The following is a 16,919-nucleotide window of genomic DNA, read 5'->3' as shown; positions in this document are numbered from 1 at the left end:
ATGTATTCTTGTCACCTCTTCTTAATAGTCTGCTTCTGTTAGGTCCATACCATTTCTGTCCTTTATAGAGCCCATCTTTGCATGAAATGTTCCCTTGGTATCTCTAATTTTCTTAACGAGACCTCTAGTCTTTCTCATTCCATTGTTTTCCTTTATTTCTTTGCATTGATTGCTGAAGAAGGCTTTCTTATCTCTCTTTGCTATTCTTTGGAACTCTGCATTCAGATGCTTATATCTTTCCTTTTCTCCTTTGCTTTTTGCTTCTCTTCTTTTCACAGCTATTTGTAAGGTGTCCTCAGACAGCCATTTTGCTTTTTCGCATTTCTTTTCCATGGGAATGATCTTGATCACTATCTCCTGTACAGTGTCACTAACCTCCGTCCATAGTTCATCAGGCACTCTGTCTATCAGATCTAGTCCCTTAAATCTATTTCTCACTTCCACTGTATAATCATAAGGGATTTGATTTAGGTCATGCCTGAATGGTCTAGTGGTTTTCCCCACTTCCTTCAATTTAAGTCTGAATTTGGCAATAAGGAGTTCATAATTTTGGTCTTAAGCTTCCTTAGTTCTACTAGCAGTTATTCAGTCACATATTGGAGTAAGACTCCCTCATTTACTTGGAAATCCCTTAAGTCCATGGTGAAACTTTCTCTGAAGATGGTGGGGGTGTTCTTAAATCATTGTGGGAGTTCTATCCGGCAGTGTTGTTTCACATCAGTCTCTGGATCGTCCCATTCAAAGGCAAACCCCCAGGACTCAGGACTTAGGGGTATTCAGTAAAAGACATCTTTTTTGAAGTCCAGAACTATAAACTAGCAAAAGTCTCCAGATAAAGTTGTAAGCAACATCTTCGGTTTTGACATCACCACATTATTTCCTCTATAATTTGCTTAATGGCCTTCAAATCCTGAATAGAATAGTTATCTCTGGTCCTGGGTTTTTGCATGGATGGGATGGAAGTGTTACATGAAGATCAACAAGGTCTGAATAATTGATATTTAAAGAAGGTGATTGTCAGAGGCTTTATACCCTCCTTCATGTGCCTCTTTAGATGCCTGTTGCTTTATATTTGGACTTCCTTGAAGGCTTATAGTATAAAGAATCCACCTGCAATTCAGGAGACCTGGGTTTAATTGCTGGGTCAGGAAGCTCCCCTGGAGAAGGGAATAGTTACCCATTCCAGTATTCTTGCCTGGGAAATCCCATGGACAGAGGAGCCTGGTGGATTACAGTTCATGGGGCGGCAAAGAGTCAGACATGACTAAATGACTGATACTCACTTACTTACTTAACTTTGGCACCTTGTCCCCTGGACAGAGTTTTACTGCTACTGGGACAGCCATCTTGGCTCTTTCTGGCCTTCCATCATTCCAAACATTGCTCTTACCTTTTGCAGAATTTCTTCAGGACATCTTGGTGAGGCTTGGTCTTCCAACTGTAAAGGTGCAGCTTGGAGGGCAGAGGCTTGACCTGGGAGCGCACTTAATGTTCTCCACAAGGGAACAGGGCCTCAGGGCAGGTCCAGCCGGGTGCTCCACATCCACATCAGTATATCATCTGTCTGCCTTCAGCCCTCTCAGGGAAGAGGAGGGGGTTCCCCTGGGGCCCTTGCTGTACTCCTGGATCTCGTTCAAGCTGTTTGGTTCAGGACCCCTGTTGAGGTCTGTTATTAAACATTCCTTATGATGGTTCAGCCTTGCTCAATCCCCTTGGGTCACTGGGGTCCCTTTTGGGTCAGCTCCAGACATGGTCCATGCCTCCCAAGTCCTGATTGGACAATTTGGTTATGATTCAGGCTGTTGCTGCTACGTTGTTTCAGTCGTGTCCGACTCTGTGTGACCCCACAGACGGCAGTCCACCAGGCTCCTCTGTCCCTGGGATTCTCCAGGCAAGAACACTGGAGTGGGTTGCCAATTTCCTTCTCCAATGCATGCATGCATTCTAAGTCACTGCATGCATGCATTCTAAGTCGCTTCAGTCATGTCCGACTCTGTGCAACCCCATGGACTGTGGCCCACCAGGCTCCTCTGTCCCTGAGATTCTCCAGGCAAGAATGCTGAGTGGGTTGCCATTTCCTTCTCCCGTGTGATTCAGAGCCTTCCCTAATACCATCCTGTGCTTCTCCACAGGAGGGTGTTCATGAAGGCCTGCGTGCAGCCGTTAGGGTGATGAGTAGCAAAACATGTAAGGAGATTCTCTGTTTTCTGAGGGTCATCTTAGTGAGATGGCTTATTATTTCTCCACAAGTTCAAGCGGAAACTTGTGCTGGCCTTGGTCAGGGTCCCCTGTGTTGGGCTTAGTCATCTAAGCCTTCTGGGACCTGCCCTAGTAGAAATGCCCTGCCTGGGGTAGAGTGCTCCCTGGGCAAACTGAGCACCCTGGTGGGTACGGGGAGGAAAGAGTGTTCCTTTATGATGATCGGATAAGGGGAGCCCTGGGAGGGCTGTTGGCACCTTCTGCACTGCTCACAGGAAGACCCCCTTCGTGGGCGGGGGACCATGCAAGGGGCTGCTGGAGGGGCATCTGCAGGCAGCCAGTCGTCGTTTGGCTTTGACTCGATGGACACAGGCTTTTTCTGAGGTTCTTCCCTCTGAACCACAATCTCACACCTCTTCTGCAAACTCTTATTCCAATATAAAGGCATGAATGATTGTATGATGGGATTAACCCCATTTTTCCTCTAATAAAACAAGTCTAACTTTAAAATAGTACCATAGTTCAAAGACCCATTCTCTGGCCATTTTCCCTGAGATTTCACCTAATACCAGGGCCAGGCAGTGGTACAGAGAAAATAATTTTCTTCATTTCTGTTGGCTTATAGCTAAACACTGACCAGTTCTGCAAGAATACATGCCAGGGGACTACAGTCAGGTGTGCTGTTAACATTCCCCATTTGAAAGGTTGCTCTCAGGATGACGGGAGCAAAAGGATTCCACAGAGGTGTCTTGGCTGGAAATTCCTCTCTCGCAGGCATAGGGTATGTTCTTCTGGGATGGACTCCTGTGAAACCACTACAGGTCACGGGGGCAACGACTGTCAATCAGGGAGCAGTGTCTTCTGTCTCCTGAGCCAGAGGGCCTTCATTAAATCAGGTTTACAAGTTTTCCTTCAGTCATCCAACAGCCTCCCTCTATTAGCCAATGCTAACAAACAAGGCCCATCTAGTCAAAGCTATGGTTTTTCCAGTAGTCATGTATGGATGTGAGAGTTGGACTATAGAGAAAGCTGAGTGCCTAAGAATCGATGCTTTGGAACTGTGGTGTTGGAGAAGACTCTAGAGAGTCCCTTGGACTGCAAGGAGATCCAACCAGTCAATCCTAAAGGAGATCAGTCCTGAATGTTCATTGAAGGGCTGATGCTGAAGCTAAAACTCCAATACTTTGGCCACCTGATGTGAAGAACAGACTCACTGGAAAAGACCTTGATGCTGGGAAAGATTGAAAGCAGGAGGAGAAGGGGCTGACAAAGGATGAGACGGTCGGATGGCATCAACTGGCTCATGGACATGAGTTTGAGCAAGCTCCAGGAGTTGGTGATGGACAGGGAAGCCTGGAGTGCCGCAATCCGTGGGGTCGCAAAGTCAGACACGACTAAGCGACTGAACTGAACTGAACAAACAGACATAAACCAACCTGAACAAAGAAATCCAAGCCTCTGGAACTGTAACCCAGGGTTCAGGACTCTAAGTTGAACTTAAAAAAATTGTGGGGGGGTATAGTTACACTGTTGTATTAGCCTCGGGTGTACATTAAAGTGATTCAGCTATCGTTCAGTCACTAAGTCATGTCTGACGCTTTGCAGCTCCATGAACTGCAGCACACCAGATTCAGGTACACATATACATATGTCCACTCTTCTTCAGATTCTTTCCCATTTGGGTTATTTCAGAATATTGAGTAGTGTTCCCTGTCCTTGTTGTTTGTCTAGTTTTTATGTAGTACTGTGTGTGTGTTACTCCCCAGCTCCTTACTATATTCCACACATGAGTGATATCATATGATGTTTGTCTTTCTCTGTCTGACGTACTTCATTTAGAATGATAATCTCTAGGCTTATCCATGTTGCTGCAAATAGCATTCTTTCACTCTTTTTTATGATTGAGTAGTATTCCATGGAATATGCGTACACATCTGCTTCATCCGTTCCTCTGTCAGTGGGCACTCAGATTGCTTCCATGTCTTGGCTATTGTGAATAGTCCTGCAGTGAACACTGAGGTACATGTATCTCTTTGAATTATGGCTTTCTCTGGATATATGTCCAGGAGTGGGATTGCTGGGTCGTATGGGAGTTCTATTTTCAGTTTTTTAAGGAAACTCCACACTATTCTCCATAGTGACTGCCACAGTTTACACTCCTACCAATGGTGTGGGAGGGCTCACTTCCTCCACAGCCTGTCTAGTGTCTGTTGTCTGTAGACTTTTTGCTGGTGGCCACTCTGACCAGTGTGAGGTGACCCCTCATGGGGTTTTGGTTTGCATTTCCCTGATAATTAGTGATGTTGAGCATCTCTTCAGTGCTTTTTGGTCATCCATGTGTCTTCTTTAGAGAAATGTCTATTTATATCTTCTGCCCATTTTTTGATTTTTTTTTTTTTATATATTGAGCTGCTTGAGCTGTTTGTATATTTTGGGAGGTTAATCCTTTGTCAGTCAACTCATTTGCAAATATTTTCTTCTTTTCTGTGTATTGTCTTTTCATTTTGTTTATGGTTTCCTTTGCTGTGCAAAAGCTTTTAATTAGTCCCATTTGCTTACTTTTTTCTTATTCTCAGTACTCTAGGAAGGGGGTCAAAAGAAGATAGTGCTGCAATTTATGTCTAACCAAAACTTTTGAGGACTTTTTATATTTCACCCAGGGTGGGGCTCTAACCCACAATCCTTGATGAGGTTATTAGACAGTTCAGGCACGGACATGTTTCAGCAAGGTTACTGACTAAAAAGACAGCTGACCCAAAACCGCACAAGGAGCCGGAGTCCGGAGGTGAGGAGGCAGGAAACTGAAACCTCCTCCTGCAGACAAGTGCGGTCAAGGTGGGCACTCAGAGTCAGGGCTGAGGGCCACGTACCTGGCTGCGGGGCCATGGCAGGGTGTCACGACCTTCGTTCCTTCGTGGTCACCAAACACGGTTACCCAGCAAGGGCTGGCTGCTGGACACGCACAGGAGCCAACACGGTAGCCCTGGAAAGCACTTCTTTTCAGGAAGGAGAAGGCACGGCTCAAATCCGTTTACCGGCTCCAGGGATCAAGGCAAAATTTAAGGGGTTCGGGTAATTTCAAACTTGGAAGCTGATTTGCTGATCAGCGCGTGTAAGCCCCTGGAGTTGGGAGTCAGGTTCTCCTCACTGAAGGGCTCTGATGGCAGCGTTTGCATGCTCTGCTCCACAGCCTGAAGACACTAGTTGGGGCCATCCTGGAGACGTGGGCTTCCCTCTTACATATGAATGTGCAGTGCTGCCTCTGAAAAATGACTCAGGCTTGACCAACCCACTACCCACCTAAGGAGGCAAATGAACTCCAGCTAGTCAGTGTATCATTTCCTGCACAGTGAGCCCCCCAGAGCATGAGGTCATGTTCTCAAGGACCCACAAGCCAGAGGCATCTCGTCATGGCAGACATCAATACTAGCTGTGCTCTGGTCGCTGGCAAGTGGATCTGCCATTCTGAACCAGTGCTGCTAAGGGGGCGGGGGGGGGGGTGGTTGGGGCAAGGGTGCAAAGGATGGGGCAAGCAGATAGCAGAACAGCACGTTGCTACAGGGGGCCCCAGAATTAAGGTAGCCAGCAAGATGCCAACTGGTATAGTCAAGTACTGGGCATAATTTGAATATTTACTGGCTATGGTTAAAGTGAAATCGCTCAGCCGTGTCCGACTCTTTGAAACCCCGTGGTCTGTAGCCCACCAGGCTCCTCCGTCCATGGGATTCTCCAGGCAAGAATACTGGAGTGGGTTGCCATTTCCTTCTCCAGGGGATCTTACCGAACCAGGGATCGAACCCAGGTCTCCTGCATTGCAGGCAGACGCCTTAACCAGAAGCTGTCTGGCAGATGAAAGGCACAGGGTGTGTGTGACCTGTCACAAGGTCAGCCCCAAGTGTGTCCGGTCTGAGCGTGGGGTCCATGGGCGCATGTTCACTGTGCTGAGCGCACCACACCTTCAACGTGGCAGAACTTACCCGTGAAGACAGACGCCAGGCAGGGCGTGGACAGGCCTGTCGTCCATATGCCCGGGCTTCGGCCACGAGAGGGCGGACAGCAGACGAAGAGCAGCTGAGGAGTATGCGGTCAGTGGCAATCACTGGTCGCTGACAGCTCCATGGCCACGGTGATTTCTCTGCATTCTTTTATATGCACAGAAGGTATAGCATCTGTACCTTCTGTGCCAAGAGGTTAAGAGCAACAACCCTGGGGTCAGACTCCAGGGTCTCCCATCAGGACTCCACTTTTCACCAAATGTGTACCTAGACAAGTCATTTTGTGATTCAGTTTATTCATCTGTGAAGTGGGAATTATGATCCCCACTCCCATTGTATTTTGTGACTAAATAAAATAGCATGTGAAAAAATAAAACAGAGCTCTGCATCTAATGACTATTGCTTTACTCTTACCTTTTATGGCTAATACTTCTCATTTCTTAATTTCACATGCCAAAATGAAAATAACAATTCACGTCAGGATTATACTATGGAAAATAAGCCATTAATGCATTTACTGGGAAAGTTTTGGTTTTATTAATGAAGAGTGTTTTACCTAAATTACAGAAATATAAAAATTAATTCAAAATTAAGAAATTCAGCAAAAAGGTAAGGAAGACATCACTGGCTCCAAGCTGTGAGGCTGGTACTTACTAATGTAGCATTTCACAGATCACAAACTACTGCTCACCAGCTCCCACTGACGCACACTTTGCTGCAGCTGGCTCCTTGGGCTGACAGACCATTAGTCACAGACATGAAGTAAGTCAGCATCACCAACAGGAACTGATGGAGTCAGAGGCAAAGAATTTTTTTTCAAATCAATTTGCTCAACTAATTCACCTTGAGTCAGTTTTTACACAGTTTGCGTGCATGCTATGTCGCTTTAGTCGTGTCCTGCTCTTGGTGACCCCGCAGACTGTAGCCTGCCAGGCTCCTCTGTCCATGGGATTTCCCAGACAAGATACTGGAGTGGGCTGCCATTGCGTTCCTCCAGGGCATCTTCCCAACCCAGGGATGGAATTGGCAGGCGGGTTCTTTACCACTAACGCCACCCTTTTTACATGGTTTTCGTGTCTTTTAGAAGCTGACAGCAGGGGGCAGCAAAAAACTTCCTAATGAGTTTGTTGAATTAAATATCTCATCCTAAATTCTGCATTGGGCTTCCCTTGTGGCTAAGCTGGTAAAGAATCCGCCTGCAGCACAGGAGACCTGGGTTCCACCCCTGGGCGGGGAAGATCCCCTGGAGAAGGGAAAGGCTACCCACTCCAGTATTCTGGCCTGGAGAATTCCATGGACTGTGTAGTTCATGGGGTCACAAAGAGTCAGACACTCTGTATAGTCCATTATTTATCTTTTCTATTAAAAAAAATGTTCTTATCACTTTGCTTGTCATAGAAGTGAAATTATTTATTTTGGATTCTATTTAGATGTCTTTAACCCACTAACCGTGGGAACAAATAATTATTTGTTAGAAGTGCATTCATGTGTCACTCAAAACGGTTCCACAGGTTTTCAAACTGCACATGGCTCCGTCGATGTTTACTCCAAAATAGCCCCTTCCAAATGTATTCAAACTGCACTCTGCTCCACTGGCACTGACTCCAAAATAGCCCCCTTCTAAACATATTCTTAACAAAAAGTAATCCATTTACCCATCAAAGGATTAATTCAAGTGAGCCTACCATAACTTCTGTGTTAAAGTTCACTTAACCATTTCATACTTTGGGGGCCATCCAGTTCAGGCTTCTGCCTCTTCTCCTTAGGGGAAGGGGAGAATTAATTTAGTTAGTAGCTACAGGATTGTTAACTAGTTTCTCTTGTCATCTCCCAGTCTGCCAAAGCCCATGACCAATGTTAGTGATTAAAGTTGTGCCCTTCTAGAGTAATTAAGTTTCTAATGAGCATGCACCATTTTTTAAAGTTAGCTGGGTTGTTTTGTTATCCTTTGAGGGTTTTTTTTAAGCGGAAAGTGTAAATATACATTGAAGTTTCTTAATCTCTGTTCCAAAGATCTTGGCCCCTCTGCCATGCATTTGCAAATGCACCAAACGCCTAAAACCTTTGCGCTCCTTTCCTCCGTGAGAACTGGAGATCCTGAAGAGGAAACCTTCTTGGAAGTGAATTTTGTATAAGGAAGACAAATGTTGATAGGGAGGTTGCCTGAACCAGGGCAGTTTACAGCCCGGCTCCCACTGAGTCCATCAGGGGTCTCTGAACCCAACACTGGGCAGGCCTGGTGGTCAGCGGGCCACCTCCCAGGGCCCTGGAGCAGGTGACGGAAGTTGTGGAGAGCAGGGGTCCAGGGAGCTGGGCCCAGCACGGACAGAGGCCCAGAGACGCGCGGGACTGGGAAATGGGTGACGGGTCTGGAGGTGCAGGACGGTGGTTGAGGCGGAGTTAGAGGCAGGCGTCCCACAAAGGCAGGGCAGTGGGGACCAGGGACCAGACCAAGGGTTGCTCCTGGGGAGCAGGTCTGCCCTTCAGGACTCGAGTCACTGAAACAGGGACTCAGACAGGGCCAAGTGAGGGCCACGCCATGACCAACTCCTGCGGGCTCCAGGAGGGGGCAGATGGCCAGACCAGCCTGTGGCTCACCAAACTGCAGGCCTGGAGCTGCTTAGAGTTGGCCCAAGTAGAGCCATCTGGACCCCGGCCCTGGACCAGTGAGCTGTACAGAGTCAGACAAAGGGGCCCAGCTCCAGGGAGGACTGAAGGACACACAGTTGAAGGCATTTCCTCATCATATCCAGTCACTTCACCGCTCCTTGTCAAGTATGACCAGCACAAGGGCCAGCTATAATCACAACCAGGACTGAAAATCTCGTCTTCCTTCTTTACTTTTGCACAGTTCCACCAAAACCCCAGCAAAGCAGAGAAAAGCTGATGGAACCAAAGTTTATCTACAATAACTGAAGTTACATAGGATTTAGCGACAACTTAAGTTATGTGCAAATTAATTGTCAACAATTTACATTATTACCTCACCTCAGATGTCCCTTATTTCTCATGCACAGCTGACAACAGGGCAAAGACATGCCTCTTTACCTCCCTGACCCCCTCCTCCTCCACTCTCAACTTTTCAGAGTTGGCGAAAACTTCATGACGAATTTTAGTTCAAAGCACCTCTGGTATTATTAAAATGAGGCCTTACATTTTCACTTTATACTTTAAAAATATTTCATCACGGCAACCATTTTTAAACCATGTAAATATAAAGAAACTAAGAAAGCTAGGAAATTTTTTACCTAGGAACAGAAAAAGAATCAGTTGGTCCTAGAGAACAGAACCCAGGTCCTGAATTCCTGGCCATGCCCTGTAATGACTCACCTTGAACATCTTCAGCTTTGGAATTCAGACTTCACCTGTCTTTAAAGAAAATGGTACCCTGATGATTTCTGCAGTATTGACCTATATTTTTAAAACATAGCTATTCCTGGTTCTTCTATCTTTTACTTTGCATTCAGGTAATACTGTTAAATAAGTCAATCAACATAAACCAAATATGTTGATGTATGGCAAAACCAATACAATATTGTAAAGTGATTAGCCTCCAATTAAATAAATTTATATTAAAAAAATAAAAAATAAAACAAGAAAAACTGAAGTTCCTAAAATGGAGAATAAATATTGATTACAGATTCTAAAATAAATAAATAAAGACAGAGAAGGAAGATACTCTCTATCAGCTACAAACAAGGCAAGTTATTCCCAGTTCCTGAACAGTATTCCAAACCATCCTCACATTTGAATTACACTGTAAGCTAAATGTGTGCAAACTCATAAGGAAAAAAACCAGTTTAGACACCTCCTTAACTGCAGTGAAAGTAGAATCCAGCAGTAATCCAGGAATATTCAGTCTTCTAGGCCAATGACTCATCCCTGCTCATAATCATAAGATGCCTATTAGGTCATCATTAGCCTAATAAAACTTCAATTATATGCATAATTTAAAGTAGTTAAATTCTTTCTTTTTACAGTCAAACTCCAGCACCTGCAGACCTCCAGTTAGTTTATATTAGCAAACCTTGATCATCACCAAAGCCGAAACAAGAGGGATGAGCTCTGTGAAACCTATGCAGCGCCACTGGCTGCTCAGTCACTCAGCTGTGTCCGATTTTGCGACACCAGGGACTGTAGCCCGCCAGACTCCTCTCTCCATGGGGTTTTCCAGGCAAGAATACTGGAGTAGATTGCCGTTCCCTTCTCCAGGGGATCTTCCTGACCTAGGGATCCAACCCATGTCTCTTACATTGGCAGGTGGATTCTTTACCACTAGTACCTCTTGGGAAGCCCAACAGGATTGGTGGAAATTCCCACCTCCTCCAAAGAAAGCAGCCATGGAAACAAGCCGCTGGCTCGCTCTTCACTCAAAGGGGTTCAGATTGCAATGTGTCCTGTTTATTGGCCGCTTTGGTTGAGAAAAATGTGGCAGGCAGGTAGTGACGCTGCAGTGCTTGCAAAGTCACAGTCCACATGGCTTAGCCCAGGGTTGCTGCCTCTGTTGAAGACGGTTGTCAACATCAACAGCAGGCTGTACCCTCAGAGGAGCTGCGTGACCACTGACCACTCAGGGGTCACTGCAGTGTGACATGTGAGTGGGCACAGACAGCGTGGGGATGATGCTAGGGCAGACAGGGAGTTAAAGCAGCAGCCTCTGGACTTTGTGCAGTACCCACCCGGAAGTCTGCTGGCGTCTCTGCTTGGGCGCCGGACAGGCGCTTCTGTCTCCCTCCCACCTCACATCTCCCCATCCACCCTGAGAGTGCAGGGGCACCCCCTCCACACCCAGAACCCACCGCCTTCTGCCTGAGGCTCTGCTCAGCCGCCACCCTCTCCCCCAACCCTGGGCATCCGCACCGCCTTCCTTATCTGCTCACGGTTCCCACCCACCATCACAGGTGACACTACGCCTGGCTTGGTTCTTTTTCGTGGGCTTGTGATCACAGCACAGTGCAAAGCTGTCTGGTGCCTGCTGCTTGCTCTCAGAGTAAAATAGTCATATACGCAGTGAAAAGGCCCCGTCTCTCCAACACCACGGTGATTCTCAGCCCTGCCTCATCCACTGCAGCCGCAGCAGCATCCTTGCTGGACTCTGCATGCCCAGGGCCTCCACGCCTGCTATTCCCTCCACTTGCGATGTTCATCCCCAGGTGCATGCGGGCCTGGACCCTCCATCTCTCTCCTTGAATGTTGCCTCAGAGCCAGCCTTCTATGACTGACCTGGGGAAAAGAACAGGCCTGCCCACTCTTTTGTTTTGTGTAGTTGAAGTAGAGTGAATTTACAGTTAGTTAGTTTCAGGTGTCCAGTGAAGTAATTCAGTTTATACAGTGAATATACATTCAGCTCTGTATATAGAGAGATTCTTTTTCAGATTCTTTTCTCTTACAGGTTACAAAATATTGAGTGCTATATAGCAGGTCCTTGTTGGTTATCTGTTTTGTATATAAAATAGATATGCAATAGTCTGTGTGTATTATATATAAACTGAAAGTGTTAGTTGCTTAATTGTGTCTGACTCTTTGTGACCCCATGAACTACACAGTCCATGGAATTCTCCAGGCCAGAATACTGGAGTGGGTAGCCTGTCCCTTCTCCAGGGGATCTTCCCAACCCAGGGATTGAACCCAGGTCTCCTGCACTGCAGGCGGGTTCTTTACCCTCTAAGCCATCAGGCAAGCCCGTATATAAAGTAGTCTGTATATGTTAATCCCAAATTCCTAATTTTTTCTGCCCCCCCACTTCCCCTTTGGGAACCTTGTTTGTTTCCTGAGTGTCTATTTCTGTTTGTAAATAAGGTCATTTGTATCATTTTCAGATTCCACTTTGGTTTTCTCCATAGAACTTACTGATACGCGGTACACTTGTTCTGTTTGTTGTCTGTCTCCCTTATAAACTCCTGGAGCGCTGGGACCTCCAGCTGATTCTCGCTATTGAGTCCCTGGACCTAGAATGCTGCCTGTAGGTACCAGGTGCTCAGTGAGCATGTGCTGAGTAAGTGAATGAATGGACCTCTCCTAGGTGTGTGTTTATGCCTGGAGGAACTGCCCATATGGATAAGGATGCACGGATATGAATGGTCATAGCAGCGCAGTTTCCAAAATCTGGAAAGGACCTAACAGTCATCAAAGATAGTGGACCTGTCCATGAGAGTGGCTTCATCTCCTTCAGGTAAACAGGAGCGGGACTCTGGCTTGTGTTGGTGTCCTGCCTGTCGTGTTTTGTGGCACTGCCATGCTGTTTCAGGTTCCAAAGAACACGTGGAAGGAGGGTCCAGGGGCTGCGATCCTGCGGCGACATTCTGTGTCCAGGTGGGCTGGGCAGACATGGGTGTAAGTCACCTTACTCTTCACTCACTGAAAAGTGTGGTCTTTTTACCCCTCTCCTCTCCCATTGATGTACTGGTACTTTCTGCAGCGGTGTTTCTGACGGATGGCAGGTGCCATCCACAAGCACATCCAGAAAATGCCTCGAGTCTGAGTGTCAAACAGCGAGAATTAAACACATTGGTGCTTACCCGTTTGCCCTCATGAGACATGAGTGTTTTCTGGCTTGTTTCAGTTCTATTTTAGAGCTTTTGAAAATGTTCTTATTTTAAATTCATGGTGTTCCTAAAAATACTACATGTATGTGGTCTTATGCCAAAGGTTTTTATGGTGTCATCCACGCAGTTTACTGGCTGCCAAGGGTACAAAGACTTGTCTGTGAGCCTCTTGTTCTTAACATGCATGTTTAGACGTAAATACACACACACCCACACACACACACAGAGTACCGTTTTAGAATTAGCAGACATCTAATTAATGAGAATTGCAAAAACCAACTGTCTCCCCGCCACCATCATATCTGGTTGGCAAGGGCAAGCAGAATGGGACAGAATCCAAGGGAAATGACACCAGTTAGTTATGGTTTCCTGTTGTCCCATTCTTAATTATCATTTCCTTTCATTCTTTCCATCTTTTTCCTTTCTCTGTACATTTGCGCTGAATTGAACATTTTCATCTTCTGTATTGTATCAGTACAATACATGTTCTGACACTGAACTGCCAATGAACCAGAAGCCAAAAGAGGTGAAGCAACAGGGCAGCACCTTCAGTTTCACCGCAAAGACACAGACTTGTCTCTGAGCCCTGCGTTCCAAGAGCTAATAAATGGCCAGCACACAGCTCACCGCGCTGTCTGTCCTCGTCCCGCCTCTGCATTCTTTCTCAATCCCTGCTTCGCCACAGGATCGGCCCCCTTGTAATCTCACTTGAAAAGTTAGTCCTACGTCTGCAAGCCTTCACGCACTTGAAGACATCAGTACTAATCCTTCTGTGGAACTGTATGAACTCCTTAGCCCAGGAAACACTGCCCTCGTTGTGTGCAGCTGCTATTCTGTGGTTTGAACATTACAGAGGGACGGCAGTTGCCTGTCACCGCTCCCTTGTCGACCCGTGGCCCACGATACTGTGACAGGCCCCCTGCACATGAGGACTTGCACATCTGACGTCTCCACGACCCGAGAAGTACCTTTGATGTCCAAGGCAAACATGGGGTATTGCCCTAGCCACAACCTGAATCCACTGCAAGTCATCAGTATCTAGCTGCACAGTAGCAGTAGCCAGTGGTGCTTGCTCTAAAGAACTGATCTCATCATTTCAGAGTCCATTTCAGTGGCCAAGTTTCTGAATTTAATGAGAAAACCAATCAATAGACAAACACTGATGTAAATTTTCCCAAGAAATGAAGGATGTTACAAAGAATCCCTTTAGAATTAAAAATATGCTTATGCATAAAGTATTGGGCTGTTGTTGTTGTCCAGTCGCTAAGTCCTGTCTGACTCTTTGGGACCCCATGGACTGCAGCACATGAGGCTTCCCTGTCCTTCACCATTTCCCGGAATTTGCTCAAACTCATGTCCATTGAGTCAGAGATGCCATCCGACCATCTTACCCTCTGTCACCCCCTTCTCCTCCTGCCCTCAATCTTTCCCAGCATCAGGGTCTTTTCCAGTGAGCCAGCTCTTCGCATCAGGTGGCCAAAGTATTGGAACTCACGTTTCAGCATCAGTTCTTTCAGCGAATATTCAGGGTTAATTTCCTTTAGAATCAACTGGTTTGATCTCCTTGCAGTCAAGGAGGGAGTCTAGCACCACGGTTTGAAAGCATCCGTTCTTTGGCACTCAAGCTTCTTGATGGTCCAGCTCTCTCTCACACACATGCTGTGTGGAACAAAGAGCAGAAGAGCTTAGTGGCTGACAGTCAGATTCTGTGAATCTCCAATTACCTCGGCCAGTCATTTACCCTTTCTGTGCCTCAGTTTCCTTATTGGTGAAATGGGAATAATAAAATTACTTACCTCTGGGGTTATCGGGCTTCCCTGGTGGCTCTGACAGTAAAGAATCTGCCTTCACTACAAGAGACCTGGGTTTCCCTGAGTAGGGAAGATCCTCTGGAGGATCTTGCCTGGGAAATCCCATGGACAGAGGAGCCTGGCAGGCTCACAAAAGTCGGACATGACTGAGCAGCTAAACCACCACCACCCTACAAGCTACCTTCTCCAAACTCTCTGGATCTTTTCCATCTTTTTTAAAGTCCTAATGCTGCAGTCCTCTTTTGGACTAAGTACTCACAATGGTGCAGAGCTTATGGAAAGGGAATGTGTAAACACCACAGGCTGAACAAACAGTTCTTTCAGGAATACAATATTTCTTGGAGTTGTTCCTGACCCTGCTTGGGCAGGAGTCCTAGGTTAGTGTCTGGAAATCAGAATCACCCTCCAGTCACAGTGGGTTGTGGAACCCTTCCCCTCTCTCTGATCTACTGTCATCTTCTAGAACCTTCACCTCATGTGGCCTTCTGTTCCTTCCTGCTGCAGGAATGGGCTCTCAGCCAAGGAAGGTGATTTCTTCCTATCGCCACCCCTCCCTCCTATGGCTAATTATCTCCCCATCCTCTTTCCAAATGTCAGCCTCATTATGCATTACTGTCAACTTGGAGAGCCTTCCAAAACTCAAATCTCATCAACTATTGTTTTCTTGCTGCTTTTAAAACTCTTCAACAGTTTTCCTGAGTTTAATTCACAGTTGCTTGTTAAATATTTGCTAAAGCCTGTTGAAAAAGGTGCCCCAACAATTCGACCACTCCCTGTTTTTGTATTCCAATAATTTCAGCAGGAAGAAAACTCCAAAAGCAATATGAGTAACAAAGGCAGGCTTTTCCCTCAGCTAAATAATTGGCTTTGATTTTGTCTTTTCTTCCTACTAAGTATTCTACCATACAGCAAGGCTCTCAAAAGGAAAAGAATGTGCTATTTGAAAGTTTCGTTTACTCTCATGCAAACAACTGTGAAGAAGTCGTCTTGAAAGAATCTGACCCCAGTTTTAGACCCTTTCACTGTGCAAACCACTCAGCATCTGGAGTCCTCTCTGCCGCGCTGCTCTAAGGACCCCTGCCGTCTCTTCACTTGCCAGGGGCAGTGCCGCACGTGGATTTCTGCATCTGCTCAGGCATAATTACAGCAGTCCTCTAACTCCACCTGGAGGCTGCATTCTTTCGATGGAGTTACTTTATAAACACAACTGTAGCAAATACAGTGATCAGTCTGCGACTTGCTCCAGCTCTGAAGCAGGCCAAGGTGCAGAAATGTGGTACCAGCTCCTGTGAAGCAATGGAAATGATTCTTTCCTATTTAAGTTTAGTTGCTTTAAGAGGTTCTGGAGACAGGATGACGCAGTAGAAAGACGCTGAGCGCACCTCCTCTCACGAAAATCATAGCTAACTGCTGAACACGTTCGGGGAAACGCATTGACTGCAACAGCCGTGCCTTATCAGGCACCACTGTAACCATCTGCATGAGTTATTTTATGACAGGAGGCCCCGGGAAGGAACACGAAACTAACAAGCAACCACCAACCAAAGGAGTTTGGGAAGGGTTCAAAGGAGACACCAGGTGTCCTACCACCTCCCAGAATCCTTCTCACTGCCATCCACCTTGGCTGAGCAATGTGTGCACCACCAAGAAGGACCCTGAGTCAGAGAGACTGGCCAGAGACACCCCAGAAACTAACCACATCACCGTAAAACCCGAGGCTGCAAGCCACATAGGAGCAGTCCTCCTGGGCTCCCTTGCCCTCCTGCTCTCCCCAGGCGCCGCTTCCCAATAGTGTCCCTTGCTTTGTCAACACGCAGTGTTAGACAAGAGCCCCCTTTTGAGCCCCCTTCCTGCAACAAACCGTCATTGATTTTTTTAAAAAAAAAAAAAAAAGATTGGAACCTACTTACAGTCTCTTTGAGCCAAGAAATAGTGTCCTATTTAATATCTGCCAGGGAGTTGCTCAGTTGTGTCCGACTCTTTGCGACCCCATGGACTATAGCCTACCAGGCTCCTCTGTCCATGGGATTTTCCAGGCAATAGTCCTGGAGTGGACTGCCATTTCCTTCTCCAGGGAAGAGGAGTAAACTGTAGAGTCACCTGAGCATTGATAAACCCATCAGCATGTTCTTGGCAGAAAAATGATAGTTTCAAGTGGAAACTTGGTTATAAGCTCTAACAGTGAAGTCTGGTTTTGTGTACCAGCATACAGCAAACTAGGCCACATAAACAAGTTTCCAGTCACGGGTTATATAATCCACATGTGTGCCCGAAACCCTAAATAAAAATAACCTCGGGAATAAGGATTTTCCCCTAAGGTAACAGCTTTTAGCCTTGATTGCTGGAATTGGAGAAGTATTCTCTGACGG

At 46.4% G+C, this 16,919-nt stretch overlaps 1 protein-coding gene and 1 long non-coding RNA gene across 4 annotated transcripts in view; one reads left to right on the top strand and one right to left on the bottom strand.

Moving 5' to 3' along the window:
- Positions 1–16,919, top strand: part of PALLD (palladin, cytoskeletal associated protein) — a 376,038-nt gene that overhangs the window by 19,419 nt on the left and 339,700 nt on the right. The window lies entirely within an intron of this gene.
- LOC138433718 (uncharacterized) lies at positions 13,154–14,738 on the bottom strand. Its single transcript, XR_011254443.1, has 2 exons — positions 14,536–14,738; positions 13,154–14,398 (listed from the first exon to the last, which is right to left on the bottom strand). It is a non-coding gene; the product is annotated as an uncharacterized lncRNA (long non-coding RNA).

Source organism: Ovis canadensis, chromosome 2 (assembly GCF_042477335.2).
Source record: "Ovis canadensis isolate MfBH-ARS-UI-01 breed Bighorn chromosome 2, ARS-UI_OviCan_v2, whole genome shotgun sequence".
Lineage (NCBI taxonomy): Eukaryota > Metazoa > Chordata > Mammalia > Artiodactyla > Bovidae > Ovis > Ovis canadensis.
The sequence above is the reverse complement of the archived record's forward strand: the minus strand, read 5'-3'. Positions and strand labels throughout refer to the sequence as shown.